The sequence below is a fragment of the Pongo pygmaeus genome, chromosome 4, assembly GCF_028885625.2.
Source record: "Pongo pygmaeus isolate AG05252 chromosome 4, NHGRI_mPonPyg2-v2.0_pri, whole genome shotgun sequence".
Classification (NCBI taxonomy): domain Eukaryota; kingdom Metazoa; phylum Chordata; class Mammalia; order Primates; family Hominidae; genus Pongo; species Pongo pygmaeus.
This window is the reverse complement of record NC_072377.2, coordinates 90,043,891-90,067,146: the sequence shown is the minus strand read 5'-3', so window position 1 is coordinate 90,067,146 and position 23,256 is coordinate 90,043,891. Positions and strand designations below refer to the sequence as shown.

The window sequence follows — 23,256 nt, the reverse complement described above, 5'->3', positions numbered from 1 at the left end:
ATAATAAAAAAAAAAAGAGCAAACCTTACCAGTGAACCTAGGAAATGAAAAGTTGCATTCTTAAAACTTTTAGAAAGCATGTACAGGCCGGGCGCAGTGGCTCATGCATGTAATCTCAACACTTTGAGAATCTGAAGGGGGTGGATCACCTAAGGTCAGGAATTTGAGACCATCGAGACCAACCTGAATAACATGGTGAAATCCTGTCTCTACTAAAAATACAAAATTAGCCAGGTGTGGTGGCACATGCCTCTGATCCCAGCTACTCAGGAGACTGAGGCAGAGGCAGGAGAATTGCTTGAACCTGGCAGGTGGAGGTTGCAGTGAGCTGAGATTGTGCCATTGGATTCCTGCCTGGGTGAGCTATATCTTACTCTAAAAGTATCACAGTATAATTGGAGAGATGGTATAACAAAGGACAAAATATAATTAATATTCTATAAATATAAGTAAGTTCAAACATATTTTACCCATAATAAACTAAGAGTCAACACCATTTAAATATAATTTTCATTAGAGAATTTCAAAACTTGGATATTTCTGATAAATAAGGGTTTTCAAATGCAGAGATTCCCAAGAATCATCTCACAGAGATTATTATTAATTAGGTTTGTGTTAGGACGCATGTATTTAAAGTATTTATGTAAATTTCTTCTGATGACAAGCACAGTTTTAGAATCAGAGCTACCATCCACTGATAAGATTATTTTAGCTTAAACAAAATTAGTCATGAAAAATTTTAAATAGAAACATTATAGCTTTCAGAGCTTGGCAGTTACTAGGTTCAATATTCAGAAGTGTCTGTGTTTCTATCCAATGGAGAATTCGTTTTCAGCTTTGACCTGGAATAAGAGGAGAGAGATGCTTTCCAAAAGAATATCCGCCTGAAACAGTGTCCCCAGTGCACTTCTTACACTCACACATTCGCACAGTTACACCATATACCACTACCACACCATCTCAATGTGATAGAGAATGTAGAATATACAGGCAGGGTAATAAGGAGACAGAAACAGACACAGAGAGAGCGAGATAAATTATTAGATAACTTGTTATTCAGCCCACCGAATTGCAAAAGTAAGGAAAGCCAGCAGTTACACTCATTGGTAAAGACTGTGCTTAAAGTGAAAGATGAACAATCCAGTCAAATATGTGGGAAATACTGGGCCAATCTAATGAGGGCCAGATCTGGTTAGACTAGATAGTTGTTGAGGGTACAGTAAATGTCCACAGCATCTGGAAGAAAAGTCCAGATTAGACCAAAACTCCCTTGAGCATATTAAGTAAAGATGTTCTTCATTTTTAGAACTGGAAATACATAATCTGTATTAAATACCCTGAATAGTGGGAACTTGGTTTGAATGCAACTATCATGAAGAGTAAAAAAATTATATGAAGTTGAGGTGAAATAAAAGGCTTAAGGAGGAAAACAATTATTTAACATTGCGGAACTTTGAAAAAGACAGGTTGTTTACTCTGACAACTGTGTTGATTAATTATGTGAGAAACTAGAACATGAAATGGGTGGAAAAGCTGAAAAGCTAAAACGTTTTATTGTTACATCCCAGGTACATGTAAGGAAATGTCCATGGAAGAGACATTTTTTGTAATGGAAGGGAAACAGAAATTGATGAGCCATTTGCTAGAAGTGGCCAGTGGAAAAGAGGCTACTTAAGTATGCAAAAATGTAAACATATGTAAGTGTATGTATACTCTGTATATAGCTAGAATAAACAACTTTTCAAATGTATAATATATTTTAGCTTTCAAAATATTTTTATGTCTGTGTACTTGGACTGTTATTGTAAGCAATAAATGTATTTGATATTTTAAATATTTTATGCAAAATTAACTTAAAATTACTCTAAAAATATCACAATATAATTAGAGGCGTGGTATAAAATTAAGCATCTGAGTTTTTTAAAAGAATATTCTAACATGTGGGTTTTATTGTTGTTGTTTTTTAACATATAAATGCTGTAAGTCATAAAGCATCTCTCAGGAAAGGTAAATATCTTAGTCCATTTGTGCTGTTGTAACAGAATATCATGGACTTGGTAGTTGATAACAAATAAAAATTTCTTGGCTCACGGTACTGGAAGCTGGGAAGTCTAATATCAAGATGCCAGTAGGTTTAACACCTGCTTGGTGAGGGCCTGGTCACTGCTCCCAAGATGATGCCTTAAATGCCACACTGCTTCTCACAAGGCAGAAGAGCAGAAGAACCAAGAGAAAAAAGAGGGGCTGAACTAGCCCTTCTATAATGGCAATAATCCCACCCATGAAGGTGAAGCCCTCACAGACCAATAACCTCTTAAAGTTCCCACCTTTCAACACCATTACAATGGCAAGTACATTTCAACATGAGTTTTGAAGAGAACGAACATTCAAACCATAGAAGCAAACGTTGCCTTGCCATATTTTACTTTTTTTTTTTTGAGATGGAGTCTCGCTCTGTCACCCAGGCTGGAGTGCAGTGGCGCCATCTCAGCTCACTGCAACCTCTGCCTCCCGGGTTCACGCCATACTCCTGCCTCAGCCTCCCGAGTAGCTGGGACTACAGGGGCCCACCACCACACCCCGCTAATTTTTTGTATTTTTAGTAGAGATGGGGTTTCACCATGTCAGCCAGGATGGTCTCGATCTCCTGACCTCATGATCCACCCACCTCGGCCTCCCAAAGTGCTGGGATAACAAGCGTGAGCCACCACACCTGGCCCATCTTTTACTTCTTAATTGGCTGTACTTCATGAGATCTCACTGACACTGAGATAAATTAATTCCTCTGTGATATCTAAAATTAATAATTCACAGGGTTTTGTATTTCCATTTCTTGGTTACTAAGTGGGCATATCATGTTATGTGCTATGAATACATGATATGTGTAGTAAATGCTCCATAAATATTTGCTGGAAAAAAAGTTAGTTAGAAAATAGGGATTTCTTTAAACCACTTTTTTTCTTCTTTCAGATTTTGTTCAACATCTTCTCTGAGTCCATCCTCACAGCTACCCTGTCAAGGTGGTCAGCGTGGATATATCCTTTTTCTGGCCAGGTGCTCATTTGAAGTAGTTACTACCAAGCAGCCACTGCTTCTTTTCCTTTATATAGGAAGTTCATCCCACAGTCTCTGACGATAAAGCTCCCTTTTTTCGACAATTGACCTCTTTGTAGAACTGGAGGCAGCAGCCAGCAAGTCAACTTGCACTGTCAAATTACTATTGCAGCATATTCTTTGCCAAACAGGGAACTCAGGGTGCTTGTGGTGAGACACAGTATATCTATGAACATTCTTTCCTCATCTTCCCTTTGGATATGTTGCAACAGATTCCACTGGCTTCTTAATATTTAAGAGGTTGCTTCTGCTTATCAAACTAAAATCAAAAACAGAAATTCCAGATTCTCCTGATTCTCAGGGTACTCAACTTGAGGGTTAGGCATGCAGGAAGCTGCTTTTCTCCAACCTTGACTGGGTGGAAGGTAATTTGGGAAAAGGAAGAGAACAAAGTAAGGTCATTCCCCAAGATTCTTTATAAATGTTCTTCTCTTCTCTTTGTCCTCCACCTCCTTCCCCATCACACTTTATTAATCAGCAACATATTCTGGTTAGATAGATCTTTTGAAACTACCAGTTTTGTTTTCAGTGATGTATATAATCACTTTTCTATTCAGACAGTCACTATGAAACAAAAATGGAAGTTTTTCTTTTCTGTCTGAAGTTACTAGGCCGATTAATAATGTGGCATATCATTTTTCATACATCAGTTCATAAGATTTATTTTGAAATATAAAATTAGTTATCCTTCATATAATATAACTAGCATATCCTAATGGTGCTCCCCTAAGCTCTTACAATTATCCTGTTCTCCTACCTAAGTATACTTACCAAATAAACTCAAGTTCTTTGATATAGAACACAGGCCAGACAACCATTTGTTTTACTGATATTCTTTCTTTTTCTTTTCGTTGTAATGGAATTATGATTTAGAAGTCTGAATGAAGAGTTAAAAAAGAGCAGAAAAAAATGTTTTACATAGTCTTGTTATTAATAATTTCACAAATTTAATTTATAGTAGATTTAATTGTTCTCTTCTTAATGAATTAAACAACCGCAATCATTACTTTACCATTCTTTGTCAGATATCATTGGATCTTCTAAAGAGAAAAGAATGAAAATACTTTAAGATCTAATTCAGACATACAAGACTCAGATTTTGGCCCTCTACAATAGTTCTCAAACCTTAGCATTTATCAGAAGCACCACAAAGGTTTGTTATATAAGAACTTGCTGGTCTCTACCCACAAGAGTTTCTGTTTCAGTAGATCTGGAACAGGGCCCAAGACAGAATTTCTTTTTTTTTTTTTTAATTTTGAAAGTATTATTTATTTATTTATTTATTATTATTATACTTTAGGTATATCTCCCAATGCTATCCCTCCCCCCTCCCCCACCCCACAACAGTCCCCAGAGTGTGATGTTCCCCTTCCTGTGTCCATGTGTTCTCATTGTTCACTTCCCACCTATGAGTGAGAATATGCAGTGTTTGGTTTTTTGTTCTTGCGATAGTTTACTGAGAATGATGATTTCCAATTTCATCCATGTCCCTACAAAGGACATGAACTCATCCTTTTTTATGGCTACATAGTATTCCATGGTGTATATGTGCCACATTTTGTTAATCCAGTCTATCGTTGTTGGACATTTGGGTTGGTTCCAAGTCTTTGCTATTGTGAATAATGCTGCAATAAACATATGTGTGCATGTGTCTTTATAGCAGCATGATTTACAGTCCTTTGGGTATATACCCAGTAATGGGATGGCTGGGTCAAATGGTATTTCTAGTTCTAGATCCCTGAGGAATCACCACACTGACTTCCACAACGGTTGAACTAGTTTACACTCCCACCAACAGTGTAAAAGTGTTCCTATTTCTCCACATCCTCTCCAGCACCTGTTGTTTCCTGATTTTTTAATGATTGCCATTCTAACTGGTGTGAGATGGTATCTCATTGTGGTTTTGATTTGCATTTCTCTGATGGCCAGTGAAAAAGAAGACATTTATGCAGCCAAAAAACACATGAAAAAATGCTCACCAAGACAGAATTTCTAACAAGATGTCCTGAAGCGCTGGTCCAGCATCATGCTTTGAGAACCACTGTAATGAAGTGTATAGAAGAGTTTCACATAATCTGTGAAACAATATGTAAAACATTGTGTATCTGCATATACACTGTTATGGGGACATAATCCAGTATTTCATCATATTTCCAAAGAGGTCAGTAAACATGGTTTCATCGCTCATTAGTTTCTTCTTAGTGTTGTGGTATTAGAACCAAATAAATACAATAAAGGATATTTGCAATTCAATTATATTTCATTTTAATGTCTATAAAAACTGTGGCCTTACCAGACTGGAAACAGTTTGAAAAGGAAACAATCATGCTGCTTAACTTCAATGACAAAATTAGAATTTTTTTAGAATAATATCATAGAATGCCTTTAACTTACTCTTAGTGGCAGTTAAGAATATATTAAAATGTCTTAAGATGAGCTAAGAAAGGTAAATTCAGTAAAACAGTAAAAGAAATTGGCAAATAGTTGGGGGGCAAGGTGAAATACTCCAACTAATTTTAATAATTCAGTCAGGTAACTTAAAAACAGGAGGTGTTAACGGATAAAACACTTTGTGAATTGTGGGTTTCCTGTTATAGAATCATAAGCAGTATTCAGTTTGGTATACCACTAGCTTTGGTATGAATCTATTTCATGTCCTGATCAAAGATATATTTGGTCAATATGCACATTCAGGACACTAAGGCTGGGACACTACCTTTGTGCAATGTTATTGTTTAATTTACAGATTCATGCCTTACATTCATACATGAAAACTTTAGGAAAGTTATAAATAGAGACAATGGCACACCAAAAATTATGTTTGGGGGCTAAGTTAAAGGAAAATAATGCATATATTTGTAATATTGATGATGTTTATGAGAAATTGACATATTAGAGTGTCTGGTAGCTTGTAACTCCAACTTAAATTAGTTAAAATCAAACAGTGTATGTCTTTCTCTTATTGCAAATAACGTTATAAAGAACATGGGGTACAGATATCTTTTCAAGAAACTGATTCCATTTCCTTTGGATATATGCTCATAAGATTGAACTGTTGGATTATATGTTAGTTCTACTTGTAACTTTTTGAGGCATCCCATGCTGTTTCCATAATGGCTGTACTAATTTACACTTGTTATCTTTCATTTTTTTTCTGAAAGTAGCCATTGTTAACAGCTGTGAGGTGATAACTCATTTAGGTTTTGATTTGTATTTCCCCAATGATTAGTGATGTTGAGGACCTCTTCATGTACCTGTTAGCCATTTGTATGCATTCTTTGAGAAAAATGTCTATTCAGGTCCTTTGCTCATTTTTAAATTGGTTTATTTGTTTATTTATTGTTATTAATTTGTATATTTTTTATATATTTTGGATATTAATGTCTTATCAGGTATGTGGTTTGCAAATATTTGCTCTCATTCAATAGGTTACTTTTAATTTCATTGATTGTTTTCTTTGCTAAGTAGAAGTTTTTTAAGTTTGATGAAGCACCACTCATTTATTTTTGCTTTTGCTGCCAATGTTTTTGGTGTCATAGCTGAAAAAATAATTGCCATGACCAATATCAATGAGGTTTTTCCCTATTTTTTTTCTAGGAGTTTTACATGTGAGGTATTACATGTGAGTCTTTAGTCCACTTTAAGTTGATTTTTGTATATGGTGTAAGATAAGGGTACAATGTCATTATTTTGCATGTGGATATGTGGTTTTCTTGACATCAGTTATTAAGTAGGCTATACTTTCCCTATTGTGTATTCTTGACTTCCTTATCAAAGAGAGGTTGACTGTATTTGCCAAGGTGTGTTGTCTGCGCTCTCTATTATGGTCTATATGTATTTTTTTTTTTAAACCAGTACCATACTCTCTTGATTACTGTAGCTTTGTAATGTATCTTGAAACCAGAAAGTGTGATTCTTCCAGCTTCGTTCTTCTTTCTCAAGACTGCTTTGGGGCTAATACTGGTGGTTTACATCGGCAATCCCAGCACTTTGGGATGCTGAGGCAGGAGGCTTGTTTGAGTCCAGCAGTTTGGGACCAGCCTGGAAACATGGTGAAACCCTGTCTTTACACAAATTACAAAAGAAATAGCCAAGTGTGGTGGCATACACCTGTATTCCCAGCTACTGAGGAGGCTGAGATGGGAGGATCACCTGAGCCCTGGAGTTTGAGGCTGTAGTGAGCTGTGATCACACCACAGCACTCCAGCCTGAATAACAGAGTGAGACTCTGTCAAAAAAACAAACAAACAAACAAACAAACAAAAAGATGGCTGGTATAGTTTGGCTCTGTGTCCTACCCAAATCTCATGTCAAATTGTAATCCCCATGTGTCAGGGTAGAGGCCTGGTAGGAGGTGATTTGATCATGAGGGCGGATTTCCCCCTTGGTGTTCTCATGATAGTGAGTTCTCATGAGATCTCATAGTTTAAAAGTGTGGCATTTCCCCCTTATCTCTCTCTCTCTTTCTCCTGCTTTGCCATGGTAAAATGTGCCTTGCTTCCCCTTCACCTTCTGCCATGATTGTAAGTTTCCTGAGGTACCCCCATCCATGTGGAACTGTGAGTCAACTAAATCTCTTTTCTTTATAAATTACCCAGTCTCTGGTAGTTCTTTATAACAGCGTGATAATGGACTAAACAATCGCTTTGGCTATTTGGGGTCTTTTGTGTTTCCATATACATTTTAGAATTGTTTTTTCTATTTCTGAGAAAAATGTCATTGTTATTTTGATAGGCATTTATTTTAGTCCATTTTCTCTGATTATAACAGAATACCTGAGATTGGATAATTTATACAGAAAAGAGGTTTATTTCTTGCAGTTCTGGAGGCTAGGATGTCCAAGATCAAGTGGCTGCATTTGGGTGGCTTCTGGTGAGGGCCTTGTGCTATTTCATAACATGACAAAAGACATCACAGGGCAAAAGGAGCTGAGTTTGCTAGTGCAGGTGTCTCTTTCTTCTCATATAAAGATACTAATGCTCTACTCTCATTTTGTCATCTAATCCTAGTTACCTACCAAAGGTCCCACCTCTCAAAAAGCATAGTCAAATTTCCCATCCTCTTAATTCTGTTACAATGGAGACTACATTTCAACATGAGTTTTGGAGGGGACAAACATTAAAACCATAGCAGGATTGCACTGAGTCTGTAAATTACTTTGGGTAGTATGGATGTTTAACATTATTAATTCTTCCACTTGATGAACACAGGATATTTTTCCTTTTATTTATGTCTTCTCCAATTTATTTTATTAGTACCTTGTAGTTTTAATTGTACTAATCTTTCATCTCCTTGGTTAAATTTATTTCTATGTATCTTATTCTTTTTGATGCCATTGTAAATGGAATTGTTTTCTTAATTTCTTTTTTGGATAGTCTTTGGTTGATGTATATAAACTCAACGGATTTTTGTATGTTAGTTTAGTATTCTGCAACTTTACTGATAAGTTAGTTGTAACATTATTTTGCAGATTCTGCAGTCTTCTATGTATAACGTCATCTGCATGTCTTCGGCAAACAGAGACAATTTAACTTCTAAAACCTGCCAACAAAGAAAAGCCAAGAACAGATGGCTTCACGGATGAAATCTACCAAGCATTTAAAGAATTAGTAGCAATTCTCAAACTCTTTCAGGAAATTGAAGAGGAGGGAGAACACTTCCAAACTCATTTTAGGAGTCCTGGATTACTCTCAAACCAAAGCCAGATAAGGACACTACAAGACAAGAAAATCACAGGCCAATATTCCTGATGAACATAGATGCAAAATTTCTCAACAAAATACCAGCAAACCCAATTCAGAAGCACATTAAAACAATCACATACCATGACCAACAGACATTTTTTTTTCCCTGAGATGCAAGGATATTTCACATATGTAAATCAATAAATGTAATAGAACACAGTAACAGAATTAAGGATAAAAATTTTATGATTATCTCAATAGATTCAAAAAAATCATTCAACAAAATTCAACATTCATGATTAAAAATTCTCAATAAATTACTAACATAAGGCATATACCTTAATATAGTAAAGGCCATATACAACAAGTCAATAGCTAACATTATAATCAATGGTGAAAAGCCTAAAATATTCCATCTAAGACCACCAACAAAACAAAGGTGCCCACCTTCATCACTTCTGTTCAACATAGTACAGGAAGTCTTAGCCAGACTAACCAGATAAGAAAAAGAAATAAAAGATATGCATGTGAAAAAGAAAAAAAAAAAGATAAAAGTGGTTTAGAAATGAAAGGTGAGTTAGGTCGGAAAAATTGGCATGTGGAGTAATTCATTTATGTTTTCTAAGCCAAAGTTCTCTACTTGGATATTTAGGAATGACTACCGACTTCGTTTATTTGCTGTAAACACTGAATGACAGAATACCTAAGGAGCCACAAATAAACATCAACAAGTAAAAAAGAAAACTAGCATAGCATTTTTAACACAGAATATAAACATGAAGATTCAGAAGTGAGATATTTTCCGGGATATCAAAGCCATTTGTAAATTTCAAATTATTATTTTTAGGCACTGTATCTCCAAAGCAAGTCATCTGATTTCAAAGGATTGCCAACACAGTCCCAAATTTGTATCTAATTTTATTGTTGAAAATGAAAATCATGTGAATATTTTTAATTGCTGCTTAGATCAAGTAATTTCCCGTACATTATCTATTTTTACAAAAAAAATCATTAGAAGGTTAGAATGCATAAAAATGTAGTAAGGCAGTGAGAATTTGAGAATTTAGACTACCCTTTGGTCATAAATCTGCATGCACTTTCTGTTTGTTTTGTAGGGGGTGTTAATGAGGAGAATTTTTTTAAATTAAGGATTTGGAAATCTCTTCCCGAATTAGTAAGGAATAGAAGCACTGACAGCTTGGAATAGAAAAAAGAAGATAAAGTGGTTGCCAGAATATGAGATTTTTTTACTATGCTATTGAAAACAATGGGCCTATTGAAGGACATTAAATTGTCATTAAAATAGCATTATAGATTTCAGTACCAATTATAAAGCTACTAATGTCTTTTGAGGTAAGTTGTCTGAAAGATAAGTGCTCATCTGGGTTGAACAGGTAAAGGTTGATTGAAGATTTTTATCTAAAGATTTCAAGTTACCTTTTAGATAAAACATTTTCAAAGTAAATCATATGCTTTGAAAAATGTAGAATGGTAAATTATCTGAAGCCTCCGTCTCAAAGATAGTCAGGTCTAACCTTTCCTATGTATCTTTCCAGAAATTTAATATAATCATATAAGTAAATATATATTTTTTATCTAATCAGTGTCATTTTGGTAAAAATTGCTTTTTCACTCAATAGATTATACCAAAAACTCTCCATATCACAACATATACTTTCTCCTTTTTTAAAAAAAGATACATGTTATTTTATTGTAAGGGTAACTATAATTTATGTAACCAGTCCCTTGCTATTAATACATTTCAGTTGTTTTAATCGACCTTTTGCTGTTATAATGTAATAGAATAAAAAATTCTTAGACATGCATGTTGAGAATAGGTACAATTTTAATATTTGGATGAATTCCTAAGTATGGGATTGCTGGTTCAAAGAGTATATTTCTAATTTTGATAGAAGTTCCTCCATACCATTCGAGGAAGTAGGACCTATTTCTAAACCCACTAAAAGTGTATGAAAATGCCCTATTTACTCATCCAATAACCAGGTCATTCTCTGGGAACATGGGCCAACTTGAGGTTATGCATCCATGACTCCAAGATACAAAGTCAGAAGGGCATTTGATGGAGAAACTAACTTATAAAGCCGGCTCTTCAAATGAATATCAGTTGGAATAATGTTAAATAGAAATTCAGAGAACACTAGAAAAACTTTTGAGAGCAAGATATGGTAAATGGGAATTTTCTGTATAGTAACCATTCCTAAAAATTTAGAACGTGCAAAATGTCCCTGATTTGTCTTTTTAGCAATCCCTTTATAATACAACTATTTTATGATTTTATTTTACAAAATACGAACTATTCTAGTGACTATACCAACACAGATGTAAACTTTTACCCTCTACAATATTTAAATCCCTTAAAGGTGAGAATAATTCTATTTTTTAGAATTTTTTTTAAGAAAAAACATAGAAAAAATAGTGTTTATTGTTTTGTGACAAACTGTGAAAATTTCTTTTGTTAGCCTCACTTGTTTTGTGTATCCTCAATACAACTAAAGGAGTGTGTACTATTTGGCTTTAAATGGTTCCCTTGGCAACTTCTGTAAAGTGAGGAAAGTTAAGTGTGTGTGTGTGTGCATGTACAATATTTAAGGATTCAGAGTATTTTCAAAACTCTGTATAAGACGTGCCTGGGAAACCATATGGATTGAAATGCTACATGCTTATTAGTATAAAATCTAAAAGCTTGCAATAATAGATTACAAAACACTATTATAATGTCTAAATTTTAGGTATATAAAATTGAAATTTAATAGTTTATAAAAATGTATTTTACCATAATACAGAGTGTGCTTTAATTTTTGTTAAATTAGTCCTCATCACTTGGATTACTTTTTTAAAAAGAAACATCTCTCTAAAATGTAATTGAATATATAATTAAGTTCGCATACAAGTATGCTTAAAACTCTAAAACAGGTAGTGATAACCTGCCTTTAAAGCAGTGACTTTGTAAAATGTTCTCAGAAAAGTGATACTAAATGGTGATTCTAAGTCATTGCAACCTAAATAACCCTATTTTTATAAATCATTCTCTAAATCTTTTACACCCTGAGAAGGGCTTGCCATTTTATTAATAACCTAATACCTGAGAATGATGTACAAGATTATTTTGGAAATTTCCCTTTTCTAGCTGCCTGATGAGCTGTTAAGATCATTTTTCTGCAATTGATGTTATATTTAGTACTTGAAGAAGTCGTTGAAATGTTAGTTTCTAGTTATATATTACTATGGTAGTGCTTTCATTTTATCTGAACTTTTATTGAACGTATTAAATGTCTGTGGTAGTTCTAGTTCAGTTACTGAAAAATGATCGTTTCCCAGAATATATTTTATGGTTTTCAAAGTCCTACAAATGATAATTCTTGCTTGTCCTTTGATATAGTGGAAACAGTTAAGTGGAATAACTGTAACAAGAAGAGATATTTATAATGAATTCCTTTCAAAAGCCTCATTTTTCTTTCACTGATGTCAAATAATAGAAATAAAATGTAAAATTAAAGGTTCAAAGTTTTACACTCTAAGAACTTGGATCCATCATACTGAAAAAACTATTGATAATCTCCACAATTACACAATATAAATACTCAGGGATGATAAAGCATATAACTTTAGGATATGACCACATAAAAATTGATAAATGTACACATAAGGTCACTACACTGAGGAAGCAAGCCATCAAAATAGAGTACATGATCTCTTCAAATATTAAAAGTAATTATTCAGTGAATAATCCTCAAAGTGTCACAAGTTTTGTGATGAGCAGAAGTGGTCCTAATTTAAATTTTGGACTGCTTATAGGTGATTAACCTGTAGAGCCAAATAATTTTTTTAAATTCTATGTAATTATTAGAACCATTTCTCATTGTGCATCTAAAATGATATTCCAATTTCCTTTAGGTAATCTAAAAACTTTTATAGCTTCATGTAGGTAATTAATTTTCCTTTCAATATTGAAAGGTTCTTGAATCAGTGATTTCAAAGAATATAATTATAGTGAAAATAACTTCATAATTAAACCAAAATAACCAATAGTCAGCAAAATCAGCAACATATTATTTGGCTGGGCCAACCAAAACTTAAAAGTTAAGTTTAACTTCTTAAAAACTGTTTTTAAGTTAATGGATCCACCGGGGAGATTGGTCAGTTTCTACTGAAATCAAAGTTCATAGTGTTCATGCACACATGTAGTCTGAGTCAAGGTTCTTCTACAACAACATGATGGAGAAAAAAATTTATAAAACATAAATGTAAGATTATAATACATGGACTAAAGACCTTTTGAATATCAGACTTCGTGTTGTCTTTTTCCATAAGATGTTGCCTAGGAGGGCATGTCTCAGAATTTTATATTTGTCTTGAGTTAATGACTGACAAAAAATTCATTCACATAATATTGATGGCGAAAAATTAAATGAGAGTTGTCTTAACCTAGATTATCTTCAAGCTGTGACTTGGGGTTTTCAAAAGCAGTTCTTAAGAATGTTTTTTTTTTACAATAAATGCCACTTGCTAGCAGAACTCATCTTGCCCCTCGTGCCTGTGAAGATAAAATTTATTATATTCAATTTTCAAAGGTGACTAATCATCAGAAGTTCTAGTTAGATATACCAGTTATTATTATATGATTATCTACTCGGTAATCACACTCACAAGGGATGGGGCCTAGGAATCTCTGTTAAAAAAGTGGAAGTAGCTGATTCTGGTCAAGTTTGGTAAAAACCGCATTAAAAATAACTTCTTTATTCTTTTGCAGGTATAAACAGTTTAAGATTAACTTTTCCCTTTAGACTTGTTTAAATGCTGGATTTCATAAACTTACATGAAATATTGATTTTTATAATAGACGTTAGCAAATTTCAATGAAAGCAAATACATTATTCTCATATCTGTTAGGGTTTTCTATTGTGTCTTGCTTCACATTTGGCTTTTTTCCTATTGTTCAGGAAGCTACCCATTATACTAATGTACCATCTTTAACTAAGATATACACCAATATAGCTTAATTGCAATATTTTCCATAGTCTTACTTGCCACTCTCTTCTGTTTCATATCTATCTATAGCTATATCATCTATATCTATGTATCTCTACCTATACCCAATCAGTTACTCCTTGCCTCTTCTGTCTTTTGGATATCTTATCCCTATTCTTCAAGCTTCAGTTCTTTTCACTTTTCTTCTCTCTATTCCTCATCAGCATTCATTTACAGATATTTATTGAACACTTTGTGTGTTAAATAACCATTAGATTATGAAACACGAAGACGAGTAAGATGCCATCATTTCTGACAAAAATGAGTTTACAGTTTAGATGATCTTAATGGCTTTATCTCTCTGACCATGTTTCTGTCCCTATCTGTTGTAAAGTTTCCACACCACTATTTTCCAATATTTTTATTTCAAAGTAAAGGGGATGAATGACCAGAGACGGCTTGGAATTAGAAAACAGACTTTGGAGTTGTTCTATACCTGACTCTGTGCACCCCAAGATCTGAAGCAGTCTGAATGTTTTTTTCTTAATATTTTCCATTTTGTGGAAATTTTCTGGGTGAAATTATTCTAAATGCAGCTATACTTTCAGAGCTGTATACCACACTGATTGAGGCTTCACTAGAAGACTGACTTATAGGGTACAGCTCAGTCATTTTTTCAGCCTTAATAATTTTATTATACTTATTTATTGTTTTGGCCCTTTCCTGTCATACTTTTTTTTTCTTTTTCTATTGTACTTCTCTTTAGCACGTTTCATATTCTCTTACCATTCTTTATTGTGTCTTATTTTATCGTGTCTTATTTGTAGATAAACCAATAATTCTAAACATATTAAGAATTGTAGTTTATAAAACTCAGTAAAATGATGAATAAGAACATCAAGATGAAAGTACTTGGCTTTGATGCAAAGGCATTTTATCATTTATTCTGAGATTGCCAAATTATTCTAAATGCAGCTACACTTTCAGAGCTGTATACTACACTGATTGTGGCTTCACTAGAAGACTGACTTATAAGGTACAGCTCACTGATTTTTTCAGTTTTAAACAGAACTTGCTCTACAGCAAATTTATGAACATATAACCTCAGGGCCCAATGGGAGAATGTCCTTGGGGAGTTAATGTCTACAGAGGCCCGGGCGTGGAGGCTCACATCTGTAATCCCACCAGTTTGGGAGGCCCAGGCGGGTGGATCACTTGAGGTCAGGAGTTTGAAATTAGCCTGGCCAACATGGTGAAACCCTGTCTCTACTGAAAATACAAAATTTAGCCGAGCATGATGGCGGGTGCCTGTAATCCCAGCTACACAGGAGGCTCAGGCAGGAGAATCGCTTGAACCCGGGAGGTGGAGGTTGCAGTGAGCAGAGAACACGCCACTGCACTCCAGCCTGGAAAAAGGACAAAACCCTGTCTCAAAAAAAAAAAAAAAGTCTACAAAGAAAAAAAGAGGGAAATGCCAATGTACAAATCATTTTAGGAATACTTCTACATTGTTCAGCCACTGCCACTTTCTCCGGTCTTCATGACAAGTCATTGTAAAATTCAGCAAATGTTGTTTTTCACATGGTTCAGCCAAGCAGAGAAGTCTCAATTTCATTGTTAATCAGAATAAATGAAAATAACCAGTTTTAAAGAAATAATCAATTTAAGGCAAATGAACTCTTTGAGAGTATAATGCTACCATCTGGTAAATTAGCTCTTCCCCAACTTCAAATACTATTCTAAAAGGTGTATTTCCTTCAGACATTTTATTTCCAGATAATATTTATTCACCTCTCCAGTATCAGATAATGAACAAGTTAATTTTAGATACTACTATGTGCTGGGATTACTGGGACCCAAATTAATCTATTTCCTTTCATAACTTTATTTTTCCAAGCATAATCTTATAGCACATGCTGAGGAAATGGCCACAAATCTTGGCTGCTCAATTCACCGACAAATTGACTTTTGCTGACTAATTATCCTCAAAAGATGTATGAATTAGCAGTTGCATTTATGCTGATTTCCAGGCCATAATGGCAATAGCGAGTTTATGTTCCAATAATTAATTTTTCTCAGAACACATAACAGTAATAAAATATTACAAAAAAAGAAACCAAAAAACACTGACTGGGCTTAATTACAACAAAAATATTTGTTAATTATGGACAGAACAAAAAAAATCAAAAGCAGAAAATGCAGCTGAGCTCTGCCTGTGAGAGCAGACAGTGATGACTGTGAGCTTATCTTTTGCCAGGTAAGTGGAGTGGGCAGGGGGAAACTTAGTTGGTATAAAAAAATATTGAGCCAGACTATGGTGCCATCTCACATTAAAAAAAAAGAAAAGAAGTAAAAATCAAACAAACACTACTACTGCCAATCTTTGCTGATTTCATAGTTACCAAAATCTAGAGAGAGAAAGAGAAAAAAACAAACAATGGTAACAAATACTGAGCTTCACAAAATTAGCATTAAAATTTATCTTTCAAAATGTATCAATTAATCTTTTCCTAAGAAACATAAAGCATAAATCTTCTCTTAAGAAACATATGTCAAAACCAATAATTAACACATGAATTCTCTTCAGATGACAGTAAATTTATTGAATTATATGACAAACATGCTCAAATGACAAATGAGATATAACTTCTAATACAAAATAAAGACATTTTGAAACTGAACAGACAAATGTAAAAATTAAAAGAAGTGATTTTTTTCTCAGATGAAAGAATTCGAATTTTCTAAGAAAATAAAACGGACAAACTGATTTTCCTTGCACTCAAAGAGGAAATTTAGTAAATTGGAAGCTAACACTGAGGAACTCATAAAGAATCTCCCATTATAAGCCAAAAAATATATATTTTTTTAATTAAGGAGAAATTAAGAGGATAGATTAAGAAGTTCTACCACATATCTAAAAGCACTTTCAGAATGAGATAAGGGAGTGGATTGGGAAAATACAATATTGAATTATATACTTGATAAGAATTTTACGTAATTAAGAATGTTCATCATTCTCAGACTGAAAGCGTACTTGTAATTTTGATCAGGATACATTTTAAACATAGAAACATTAGAATGAAATTAGTGGATACCCTGCAAAATAAATAGCCAAACTTTCAGAGAGAAAATAATTAACAACTACTAGAGAAGCAGCATGCCTGTAATGGACACCAATGGATATTGCAAACAATTGATAATAACAGCCAATATAGGGTTTTATGCTTAGCCAATCTTTCATTCAGGAGAAAGAAATACAAACCGTTTACAATATGCAAATATAAAGACCTTAACACACAGAGCACCCCTTTGAACTGTAACACCACTACCGCCACGGTTAGAAAATAGTCAAAATAGGCCGGGCGCGGGGGCTCACGCCTGTAATCCCAGCACTTTGGGAGGCTGAGGCAGGCGGATCACAAGGTCCGGAGATTGAGACTTTCCTGACTAACGCAGTGAAACCCCGTCTCTACTGAAAAAAAAAAAAAACAAAAGCAAAAAATTAGCCGGGCGTGGGGGCCGGCGCTTGTAGTCCCAGCTACTCAGGAGGCTGAGGCAGGAGAATGGCTTGAACCCGGGAGGCAGAGCTTGCAGTGAGCTGAGATGGCGCCACTGCACTCCAGCCTGAACGACAGAGCGAGACTCCATCTCAAGAAAAAAAAAAAAGAAAAGAAAATAGTCAGAATAAGCTCTCTCTTATACAGATGAATATAGAAATAATAATCAGTTTATACAGAAATGTTTAGATAAATGTTAATAGATAATATTAAATTTAATAGTTTTAAGATATTAGTCAATTTAAGATTAAATAATAGAAAGACTAAGTATGGCTCCAACCTATCCAATGAAATATAGAGAATATAGAAAGTCAAATATAACAGAGGGCAGAGGATGGGGCAAAAACTTACAAACAATAAAAAAAAAAGATTAAAAAAATTAAAAGTCAGATAATAGAAATAAAACTTAAAAACTATTAAAATCATGGAAGAAAACCTAAGAAATACTCTTCTGTACATTGGCATGGCAAAGAACTTATGGCTAAGTCCCCAAAAGCAATTGCAACAAAAACAAAAATTAACAAGTGACACCTAATTAAACTAAAGAGCTGAATAGCAAAAGAAGCTATCAGCAGAGTGGACAGACAACCTACAGATGGGAGAAAATATTCGCAAGCTATGCATTTCACAAAGGTCTAATATCTAGAATCTATAAGGAACTTAAAACAGTTCAACAAACAAGGCACAAATAGCCCCATTAAAAATGCGCAAAAGACATGAACAGACACTTCTCAAAAGAAGTGGCCAACAAGCACTTGAAAAAATGCTCAACATCACTAATCTTCAGAGAAATGTAAATCGAAACCACAATGAGATACCATCTCATACCAGTCTGAATGGCTATTAAAAAGTCAAAAACAACAGATGGTGGCAAGGCTGCAGAGAAAAGAGAATGCTTCTACTCTATTGGTGGGAATGTATATTAGTTCAGCCACTGTGGAAAGCAATTTGAAGATTTTTAAAAGGACTTAAAACAGAATTATCATTCAACTCAGCAATCCAATTACTTGGATGTTCAGCTTGCTTTTGTGAATTATTATACTGCCTTTCCTTCGCCAATATTTACTTAATACTTAACTAGGTGCCATGCATTATCCTATGCACTGCAACTAATAGCTACACTAACCTAGTAGTTACCTCAACAACCCTGAGATAGTTTCTCTTTTATTCTTTTTTTTTCCCTTTTACCAAAGGTATATTTTACTTTTCTTATACACCTCGCACATAAACTTTTTTTTTTCAGTAGTTTTACATTCAGGAGGCCTAATTACTTTTAAATTATACAACATGTTTTGCATAAATTCTTTTTTATAACATTTTTCTCTTTCATGACTTTCACAGACAATTCTTCGACATGCCTTAACTTTCTGACATTACAAATATTTCTTTTTTTTCCTTTTTTAAAATTATACTTTAAGTTCAAGTTACATGTGCACAACGTGCAGGTTTGCTATGTATGTATACATGTGCCATGTTGGTGTGTTGCACCCATTAACTCGTCATTTAAGTTAGGCATATCTCCTAATGGTATCCCTCCCCCCTTCCCCCACTCCACGACAAGCCCCAGTGTGTGATGTTCCCCTTCCTGTGTCCATGTGTTCTCATTGTTCTATGTCCATGTGTTCTCATTGTTCAGTTCCCACCTATGACTGAGAACATGCGGTGTTTGGTTCTTTGTCCTTGCGATAGTTTGCTGAGCATTATGGTTTCCAGCTTCATCCATGTCCCTACAAAGGACATGAACTCATCCTTTTTTATGGCTGCATAGTATTCCATGGTGTATATGTGCCACATTTTCTTAATCCAGTCTATTATTGATGGAAATTTGGGTTGGTTTCACGTCTTTGCTATTGTGAATAGTGCCGCAATAAACATATGTGTGCATGTGTCTTTATAGCTTATAATTCAGATGAAGAAAATGAGAAATAGAATATTTAAGTAATTTGCCCAGTCATCTATCTAATAAATGATTGAGTTTGGTTACAAACTCAAGAATTGTTACCAAATAATAACCAAAAGAACTTTAGCAATGTTAACACCAGAGAAGCCAGAATTTAACATAAAATGGGATAGGAATAAAATGGAATAGGAATAAAATGAAATAATAGTTTAAATTAAATAAATTCTCCTGCAAGAAGATATAATCATTATCATAAATTTGTACTATCCGTAAGATAATATTGTTTTGAAGCATATAAAAACATTGACATTAAATAAATTTATTAGACATACAGAAATTTGAACAAAATTAACAAGTTTTACTGTGTGTGTACATATAAAATATACTTCATTTTGAGTACTATAGGAAGCGCTTATAAAAATTGACCATGTATTATATTTAATATGTAAATAGTTTAAATAGATTTCAAATAGATGACATCATATATACCACAATTTTTAACCATTGTTATTTCTATTCAATTTCAAATAAATTAGAAATTAACTATACTAAAAAATTAAAAATTAAAATATAGTTATAAATTTAAAAATACACTACCAAATTATTGAAAAATAAATGTGGAAATACTAGTAGAAATTACAAAGTTAATATTCCACGAAAGAAATTAGGAAAATAACAAAATAAATCTTGTTCAAGAAGAAAAAATAATAAAGAGCGGAAAATTTTGAAATAAAACATAAGTTGGTTTTCTTAATTTTTATAATGTAGATAAGCATTTACCAAGATTCACAAGAGAATGAAATAAATAACACACTAATTTCAATATTAAGAATAAAAGAATGTGGACTATAACTGACAGAACATGACATAATTTTTAAAAGTCCATGACCAACTTTAAGTTACTAAATTTGAAAATACAGAAAAAATGATTACTTTTTCTAGAAATATATAAATTGTCAAATCTGACTCAAGATTAAATAGAAAATGTGACTAAGTCACAAATTATTAATTTAATTAAATTGGAACTCAAAATTTGTTTAACAAAGTAATTTTAAAAGTACTTGTCAAAATTTCAAGGATCAGATAATCACTTTTTATAGACACCACTTCAACAAGTAGCAAAAAGATGGAGATCTATAGAACTCATTTTATGCTGCTAATACAACTTTGATATCTAAATGGGGCAGACTACTCTAATAAATGGTGTTTGGCAATTATTCCTTCATACAGAACAATAGAAAATTAGGATTCTACCTCAGAACATGCAGACTGATTTATTCAGATGGATTAAAAGCTGGAAAGTAAATAAAGTATAACTTTAGAACTTTCAAAATATAATATCGGATATAAGTTTTTGAAAAGAGAATAACAAAATACTTTTTCAAAAGATGCTCTCTTATGCATATATCAAAAAGAAAAAACTAGTAAATTTGACTAAATTAATATCTTAAAATTCTTCATAGCAAATGAAACTATAAGACAGAAGGATAATAAAAATATCATTTATTCGTAACACTCAACAATAAAGCAATAGTGACTAGAATATGTTGAAAGTTCTAAAAAGAAAAAAAGAAAAAGACATGTAGCACAAGAAAATAATGGGGAAAGGGTAGAAATAAGCAACTCAGAGAAAAGAAAGCAGTCTCATTAGATAAATATCATATTGATTAAAATTAAAATGTCTATATAAATACTCTAGAAAATATAAATAATAAGAAACACTATTTTAACAAATCAGGAGAGCAGTTTGGTAATATTTAAGATAGTCACATTTTAGGGATCAGAAATTCTTATCCTGACATTAACTTTTAGATATCTAAAAGATACTATTGCATATGTACAAAGGCAGATATGTATAATAACCTACTAGCTGTGTGTATTTTAATAGCAATAAATGAAAACAATGAGTTGTCCTTCTTACAATGGAATTATGTGTGGTAAATGAAATGAAATAATGATCAACATGGTCATTACTAAAGAATGTAATATCTTATCTCAAAATGTGGAATGGTATATATGACATAGCAGCCTGGTAGACTATATTATTGTCAGCACTTACTCTTTTCCTTGAAAGAGAATTATACAGCCCCATACACTGACTGTGGGTTTGCCATGTAACGTGGTTTTAGCCAGCGAAATGTGAGCTTACGCCATATCCAAGCAGATATCTAAGTCTAATTCTTCAACTTTCTTGCTCTTCAATCCTTGCCTTCAGAGTGGCATATCCCTGATTAGGACTGTCCCCTCTGCCTGAGTTCTGGACTGAAAAGCTTCATGGAGCAGAGCTCTAGCTGACCTGTAGCTGGCTTTGTCTAAAGTAAGTAATAAACCTTTTGTTTTGTAAGCAAATAAGATTTGAAATTTTCCTTCTCTTTACCCTCCTCTTCCTTCCCCCATCCTCTTCCTCATCCTCTTCTCTCCCCGCTACCTCCTTCTCTTCCTCCTTTTGTTAATGCAACCTCATACTGCAAAATAGACCTTTTATATAATTTAAAATATTTGGAAAATAATATGATATTTTAGATATATAAATATGTTTTTTTAATTAAGAAATGATGAATATTCCGGAATGAAGACATTGTTTCAGATGGGAAGAAATGCCCAGCAGGTCATAAAATTTTAGCTGTATATAAACATAAATAACATGAATTTGTAAATATTTTATAAAATAGTAAAATTGAGTGTTCTTTATTATCCATTCTTACCTTGTATGCCAAAATATTTTGCTATATGTAACAGACATTTCACTATATATATGTATGTTTAATAGAGAGAACTACATCCCTCTCACAGAAATTTCAGGGACAGACAATAAAGAAGTATTTGGTAACACCCCTCTAATCACACTTGAGGCAATCTATACAATAAACTGAGCATTGGCTCTAGAATTAGAACTGGATTCATATCCAGGTGCTACCATTTATTTGCCTGACTTCTATGAGCCTTAGTTTCTTCATCTATGTATTAGGGACAGAGATTTGCCTTAGAGTTGTTTTAAGGTTTAAATGAAATAATTCCTCTTCAATGCCTGAACATATAATAATTTTAACTGCTGGAGATGTATTCATTTCACTTCTATTTCTTAAATATTATGATCTAATATTAAGTCAGTTCTACTTTTGGAACACAAGCAACTTAGATGATAATTCAGCTTTATCATTAAGTCAAGCAGCTATGGAGAAGATCTATGAGAATTATTTCAACTTTATAATGAAAGTGTAACTCACTGTTTAAAAAAATATTATCTTACTAATATAATCTCTGATTTTTTAACAGAGGTTGGTGAATTTTTTCTATAAAGGGACACATAGTAAATATATTCGGCTATACAAGCCATCTGGCCTCTGTTGCAACAACTCAACTTTGCTATTGCAGTGCAAAAGGAGCCATAGGCAAAACTAAATGAATGGGCACGGCTGTGTTCCAATAAAACTTTTATCATGTACTCTGAAATTTGAATTTTGTATAATTTTCATTTTTTATGAAATCTTAATTTTTTGCCTCTTCAACTATTTACAAATGTAGAAAACACTCTTAGCCTTCATATCATACAAAAACAGATGCTGAGCTGCACTTAACACACAGATCTTAGTTTGCTGATTTATTTTCTTTGCCTGGACATCAAGGCTTTAAAGTTTTTTTGAAAAGCACTGATATTAATATATATGTAATATATAATATACATGGCCTATAATTTTAATGACTTGGTTCTTGAGAAGACACACACACACACACACACACACACATATATATACACACACACACACAGAGATGGTGTCATGGAGCTCCTAGTTATATCGTTTTAATTTACATTATTTAATTTACATTATTTCTATTGCATATTACTGGACACTGCCCTTTGCATTACTTTATTTTAGATAATTTTAAGATGGAAACTTACCTCATAAAGGTCATATTTGAGATGTCTTGCTTTTAAAAGTCAAAGTCTATTTCAAACCTAATTGAATAATTTAATTGTTTTTGGATTGTCTGTTTTTACCCTGCTGAGCTT

The 23,256-nt window shown here is 33.3% G+C and overlaps 1 long non-coding RNA gene across 1 annotated transcript; it reads left to right on the top strand.

The window, feature by feature from the left end:
* The first annotated feature begins 2,965 nt into the window (after positions 1-2,965).
* LOC134739595 (uncharacterized) lies at positions 2,966-10,026 on the top strand. The gene is made up of 3 exons (XR_010126410.1): positions 2,966-3,054; positions 5,044-5,275; positions 8,585-10,026. It is a non-coding gene; the product is annotated as an uncharacterized LOC134739595 (long non-coding RNA).
* Positions 10,027-23,256: the final 13,230 nt, after the last annotated feature.